The sequence below is a fragment of the Cydia amplana genome, chromosome 1 (genome assembly GCF_948474715.1).
Source record: "Cydia amplana chromosome 1, ilCydAmpl1.1, whole genome shotgun sequence".
Lineage (NCBI taxonomy): Eukaryota > Metazoa > Arthropoda > Insecta > Lepidoptera > Tortricidae > Cydia > Cydia amplana.
In genome coordinates, this window is record NC_086069.1 from 18824261 (window position 1) to 18831691 (window position 7431).

Genomic DNA, 7431 nt, shown 5'->3' on the forward strand with positions numbered 1-7431 from the left:
AAGTATTATCTGATGCTAACCCGCGATTTTCATCACGGACAGAAAAAAAATCGTGTTCAGAAATTGACCCGTGCGTGTTGTCAGACAGACCACGCATAATGTAGGGTTCCATATGGTAAACCCCCCAGGTTAAAGGGGCACATTTCGGACTTACGAAGAGATTTATTACAAGAGTATTACCTAGTACCAAAAATTTTGTTTAGAAACCTTATATTATAGTACTTTATGTGGTTATTACGAATGAATTGCGACACGTCGATTTTAACTGGAAGTTTAAGTTACACGCATAGAGTGCCAAACACTCTACTTTTTAACAAGTAGATATATATTATAACTCCTAGAAAGAGCAGTTAAAAATAATCTGTCGCCAGTTATGTCATGTCAGACGTAAACTAACCTGGCACAGCCTTCACCTTGCCTCGCGCTCAACCGAGACGCACAAAAACTCAAGATATTTACTAAATCACTTCATAATTTGAGTATTTGGGCCAAGTTCAATGAGTCCATCGATGAGGCATGAACTTCGTTCGTGAGTTTGATTGTTTGAAGAGACAATGACTATTAAAATATGGGTTTTGCCTTTATAAGTGTTTAATTGCGAACCTTAACCGAAGTTACCTGTTATTTTGCGACGCCGAGAATTTAATATTCGTATCTTGCGAGCATCATTTTAAAAGTTACATTGTTTTTCAGACTGTAATGACAGGTTATATATGTACGACATAGGTATAATGCCTAATAGTTTGATATATTGGTGATGTCATCGAGACATTGCGGCGATCTCTTGGTCTCCTCACTTCTCTCTCCTCTTATACTATAAGACTTATAGGAATGAAATGAATAGACATATCGATCGGGATATGGACCGTGATCAACTGATCACCTTGTGTATTGTATATAAGTCTAGTGAAACTAACCGTGAATCATTCAAAACTGTTATAAAATGAATACTGGTATCGCGTTTTATAGGTGTTTTATCTAATTGTATACCTATAGGTATGGCAATAATTTTTCATCGGAAGCCGGAGAAATAAACATAGGTAAGTACATAAATAAAACATTCATCACGTACATGTATTACACTATACTAACGTGTCCTAATTACGGAAGTAGATATAGTAAGCAAGGCTTTTGCTAATAAAATGCTATCATCTAGTCTAGGAAGATAGGATTATACACTTATACAGTGAATAAGTTACGTTTTTATTTATTTTCAAGGAAATAACGAAAACAGGTTTTGAGAGCACTATACCTCTTTTTAAGAGATTAATTCCATTCGCCTTGCCTTCATAATTATTTATAGTATGGACATTTAATTAAAATACCTAATGAGTTAGTATTGTCGTTATCGACACGACATACAACGAATAAGTAGGTGCAGTGAGTATATGTATATGCACTTTTATCTCAGGCGATGCCGCTTGGCACGATTCTTTCTTGGGTCAGACAAAGCTGATTTAGCCCGGAAGCCACGGGAATCACGAGATCATGTCATGATGACTACCCGCCAAAAAGAGGGGGGAAAGGGTCGGTTCCCCAGGTCCATCATTAGTGCCTCGATTAGGGATCGAGTTACCTCTATTTGTACTAATTTGCATAATAAATAATAAAAAATGAAAATTAAGTATTGTAGGTATTTAGGTACTTCTGGTGGTGGTGGTGGTGGTAAAATATGATCGTAGAAGATTCCGTGAATGATTAAGTCCCCAATTCCCACATTCATTTTTATCGATTGTCAAGTCGGCTTATCAACCGACCTCGGCGTAAACGAATATTATAGAGCACCTTGTCACGAACCTAATTGCCGAAAAGTTAATTATGATAAGTAAAAGTAAAGTGGCGTATATTTTGAGACAATTGTGGCACCGGAAGGAAGGAAGGAACCTTGCTGCCACTTCCGAGGCGGTCAGCGTTGGGACCCGTTGACCTTCTCTGCGGTTAATGAGTTCAACGTATCGATTTTGCTAAGTGTAAAGAGTGTAATTAAAAATCAACCAAATATTAAACAAATATAACAAGGTTCCAAACATACAATTATATTAACATAAATCTTTCTTCTTTCCAATCATTTTGGCAACGACGACGTCGCGTATCGGCTAATATCGTTAACTGTCGGTCAGCATTTCAAGCTTTGCTACTATAAGTACATAATATCTGGGTGAAATAAATATATAAATAAACAAGAATTGCTCGTTTAAAGGTATTAGATAGATAGATATATATACAGGGTGCTTCCTGTAACAGGAGCAATAAATTAAATTGTAGGCTGTACTCCTCAAACTGACCAACATTTGTTCAGCAACTTTTGAAAATAACTCATGTTTTGATTTTTATTACACGTTAAAGTTTATTCTAAGACGCAATGTATTGCAAATTTTGTTACGTTTAAAGCGTGACAAGCAACGTCAAACACACTGATGTCAGCGTACATTGAAGGCAATATTTATTTTGTATGAAAAAGAGGAAGTCTAAAGGATTCGTAATTTTTAAAAGTTGCTGAACAAATGTTGGTCAGTTTGAGGAGTACAGCCTTTAGTTTAATTTATTGCTCCTGTTACAGGAAGCACCCTGTATATATATATGACACCGTAAGATTGTGAACCCGTTAGTTTATAATCTAACGTAGGTTAGGTTAGGTTAGATTATAATCTCCCTACCGTCAGTTTATAATGTAACTAGCGAGATTATTACAATTTTACGGTGACATATATATCCCAATTTGCTACATCTAAATACGCGGTTCTATAACTGGACATTCAGGACAAGTTTTAAAGTAGCCCATTTATCCTTACCAATTAATGATGAAGTAACTACTACGGCTACTACACTGATGAACCTTAACAAATAAATACTAAGTATAGGTAGGTAGTAATCCATAACATCGTAATTGATCATTTTTTATTTTACAAGATACATTTTTTTTATTTAGGTCCATTTGCGTACTCGTAAGATATATAGGTACATATCTTTGTTTAGTACATAAGTACTAGTTTTCGGTGCAAAAAATTGTAACAGAGAAAATAGAGGGAGTACAAGTTTTGTATGTAAAACTTCTACTCGCTCTAATTTCTTTGTTCATGTCTTTCATGTTATTACAGAATGTCATTTTAAAATGACAGCGTAACTTCGATTGTTATGACGACGGCTAGATTCGTGTGACTCTTAAAAATAGGTTACCTACTTAGTCATTTCAATATTAGAGATCAATCTATGGCAGTCACGAATTCTTAAGCGGTTAACCTGACCACCTGACACCAAAATCTAAGTGATTCCATAATATAGGCACCATAGGCATAAAGGTCAACGTATCGTTCATCCACGCATGATATAGACCAGGTACATACTTATAAAAAGATAGAAGATAGATCGCAGTCACGTGATAAGCTAATGCGTAATGGTTATCGTATTAATTATTGATCGACATGTAGATACCTATACATATATCACGTTCCCACTTTAAGTTCGAAAGCTTTTCAATCTTCAAATTGAACTATATATTCATTGTTTTAAGATTGCGTTTTGCTTGCATTTTTAATGGGTGCCACTTAGACGTAAAGCAGTATGTTTCAACGAGTCGTGACTAACGGCGGAACTCTGTAAGGATTTAGTTAATTGATACTGTACTACTGTTCCGCGTAATCACTCACTCCTTTAAAGATCATTTTTCATCAATAAATAGGTAAGTATGTAACCTACTGCTGTAAGTTATTCATTTATTTTTATAATTTATTTTTATGCGTTAAATAGTTACCTATATTATAGATCCTTTACCTAAGTATGTGTATTTATAATACAAAGTGAAATCGTTGATATTCGGCACCGGCAGTTATCTGGGTAATTTTATATTTGCTGACGATATTTTTTCGTCGTATTCCCTATTCTCTGTCTGTACCTACAATAACTATAAGCGCAATTACACCGTATGTCCCAAAAATTCTTCCTCTAAGGGCTCTGAGTTACGAAAACGTAGGTACCTATGGAAATTATGGTTTAGTATTTATTCCTCAAAGATAGCCCTTCAAACCAACCAAGGAGAAGATAGGCACAAGGGGCAGTTTTGAACACCCACACCAATTCCTTAACTAAAAACTTATGTTGACCTTCTACAATGCTAAAACGTGGCTTTGTATGTGTGAGTGAGGTACCAGCTTCGGCACATCTCTCCTGCCAGCCGTTGTCGCTTGGTGCGTGAAAATGTGTTTCCGCAGTTGGATAGTAAATAAATTATGATCTTTTTTTCGAGACTTGGTGCGAAATTTTAGACTTTATCGGATGAACATCATAACGAGCGCTAAGTACGTTTATTCAGTAATAAAGTTACCTTATTATTTTAAAGTAATACTTAACAGTATATTTTTAATAAAGCATTTTTAATTTATTTGACCATTGGGGTACTTTGGTACAATAAAAATTGGGGCAGTTTTGAACATATCAAAGTGCCCCTCTAGTGTATCTAAGTGCCCCTGCCAGTTTTTATGTTAAAAAATTTAAATTATTTTTTTAGTGAATAGTGCGAACGTACAAACAGAAACAAAATTGACAAAGAAAAGTTAAAACAACTCAAGTAGCTTTTTGTCAAAAACTGACACTGATTTCATTAAAAGTTTATTTTTTTGTTGGTTTAGTGCACCTGCTTAATAACTGTAGTATGTTCTAATACCACCGCACTTAATAGACGTTTTATAATGTTTAAAAAGTTTACTACTGGTCAGCTAACTGAGTTGATCTGTAACGTATGCTCTGCGGGGCAGTTTGAAACACTTACGGGGCACTTTGATTCACGTGCCAAAGTACCCCAAAATGATGTATCAAAGTGTCCCATGTAATGTATCAAAGTGCCCTACAAGTGGGGCACAATTGAACAAATCCCATTTTTTGTTAAAATCCATATTTCTCTTTTACTGGCTATAAATTTAACAAAACAAGATATACTTTGTATACCTTAGTAAATTTGTCATCTACTAAGTACAAAAATAATGTATTTTGAGTTCATTCTGGGGCCTAAAATCAATTTCAAAAAAAGGTGGACCAAGCTGCCCCGCTTCCCCCTAACGAAAAAAATCATTTTCCATAGCGCTGACTAAACGCCGACGCTCAAAAGACGCTAGTGTGGGGTGGGACTTAATCACAAATGTCGCTGTTTGGGGGTGCAGACGCGGTTACGCAAATTGGCGTAACCAAAAGGAACTGGGCTAATTTAGGATTAGGATTTAGGACAATTAAGATACCTACACTGTTTTTGCCTATAATATGCCATAACGTTAACTGATTTATAGTGAATTCAATTTTAAAGTACCTACTTAATTGTGATAATCGTAGGTATTCGAGCAAAATGCTTACGTGACCACGAACACGTTCAATGGCATCTCAGAAAGTTGTTTTCGCAGGACACGCTTCATATAGCTCGGGAGCCAGCGATGCTAAATGTGTAGTTCCTCGAGCGTCGTAGATACCTATTGGAATCGAAAGATTAGATGACAGGAAGAAAATAGGTTATATCAAGTTTTCTTAACTAGCGAGCAGCCGGAAGCGCCTACAGATTTTTTTAAATTTCGGAGGGTTTGTGGAGAGTTAAAAAAATCATTCAGTCATTTTGGTCCAAGTTAATAATGCTACAAATATTCTATAACTTAATCTGACAATTATTTATTTGCATTTCCTTAATCTGACGATTAGAAGTTCGACGCCTGATTTTCACACTGTAACCGTCAGAATCGTCAGATTACGAAAATGCGTACCTACAAGTAATTGTCCGACTTAGTAATATATAGCACAATTATAGCATTAATTTGGAGTAAAATAACCAAATCCACAATCTGCTTAACTACCTATTTGTTGAACCCCCCCACCAACCAACGGATCAACATAGACGGCTAAAAGTGGTTAGGGAGACTCCACCGGGTATACCTATAGCAAGATATCACTCATACCTCGCTCGAGTAGCTACAAAAATCCCCTCTTGGGCTCCCGGACTAATAGTTGCAGCAGGACAATTCAAATAAGTTCAATAAATCAAAAAAGGCTACTTATTAAAGTAGGTATAATTTTGCTTATTTTTTTGTGTTTCGTAGGTACCCAGGCCATGTTAAAGATAATCGTTTCGGTTTGTATGATGTGAATATGATGAACAAATTCTTTACCACGAAACAGCAAATACGGTAACATTTTTCACGCATAATTATTACATTATCTTGAATCTTACTAACTTTTGTTCACCTATAAAAGGTAGCATGGTGACAGATTAATTGGAAAATAACAACAAGTAAATACTTAGGTACCTTTTGGAAAAAAGGGCTTGTTGCGTTTATGCCTTAAGCCCCCATTCGCACGACAGCTTTTTCAACGCGCGTCGTTAAAAAAGCGTTTGAATCTGTGCACACTCTAAATTCGATTTAACGACCAAGGCTTAAAGTCGAAAATCCAACAACGCTTGATAAAAAGCGCCACCGCTGTCGTGTGAATAAATACACATGTATCCATTTGTGTCATTCAAACGCTTTTTTAACGCGCGTTGTAAAAGCGCCCGTGGGAATGGGGACTTAGTGTCAACAATTTTCAAAATTATTCTACTAATCGGCACCGCGTGGATGCTGTTGCTGACAATGACCGACATTCTTCTAACTAGGTATATAATATACGCATATAATAATTAATAAATCAGATCTCCATCGATGCACTGTAAGACCTTATGAACTAACCAGGTCAAACGGACGTAATATAAGGTAATAATGGCTAATTGTTCATAAATACTCAATCAAGATGAGTGGTTTGGTTGCTCGGTTTGCATGCAAGCGACGTCTGATTATCGGCACGACACATGCAAAGCTATTCGTGATCCAAGATATTGTTGGGGAAAATTAGCACCTAATTAGTCGGCTTAGTGTACGGTCAAGGGGAGTCTTAAATGTGTTAGGAAGCTTATAATTTTCTAGCTCGATCGTGCGTTAACATTGCGGGTTTTTACTGCAGGCAATATGACTAAGTAAGATTTTAAAAATTTTCTCAGGCTCTAGATTTACATAATACAAGAGACTAATAAATATAACTGAGTAGACTGACAACCTGGGAAATTTTCGCCTGTAGGCTTAGCATTAGTTTAGAGTGCCGCGACCGTATCTCGCCTGCGAGATATTAAAACTACCCGTCGCTCTCTTTAAAAGGAAATACCAGCTGAGCCCCTTTTCAAGTTTCAGAATTTTAGGTAAATATCTCCATTTTTAGGGTTCCGTACCCAAAGGGTAAAAACGGGACCCTATTACTAAGACTTCGCTGTCCGTCCGTTCGTCTGTCCGTCTGTCACCGGCTGTATCTCACGAACCGTGATAGTTAGACAGTTGAAATTTTCACAGATGATGTATATTTCTGTTGCCGCTATAACATCAAATACTAAAAACAGAATAAAATAAAGATTTAAGTGGGGCTCCCATACAA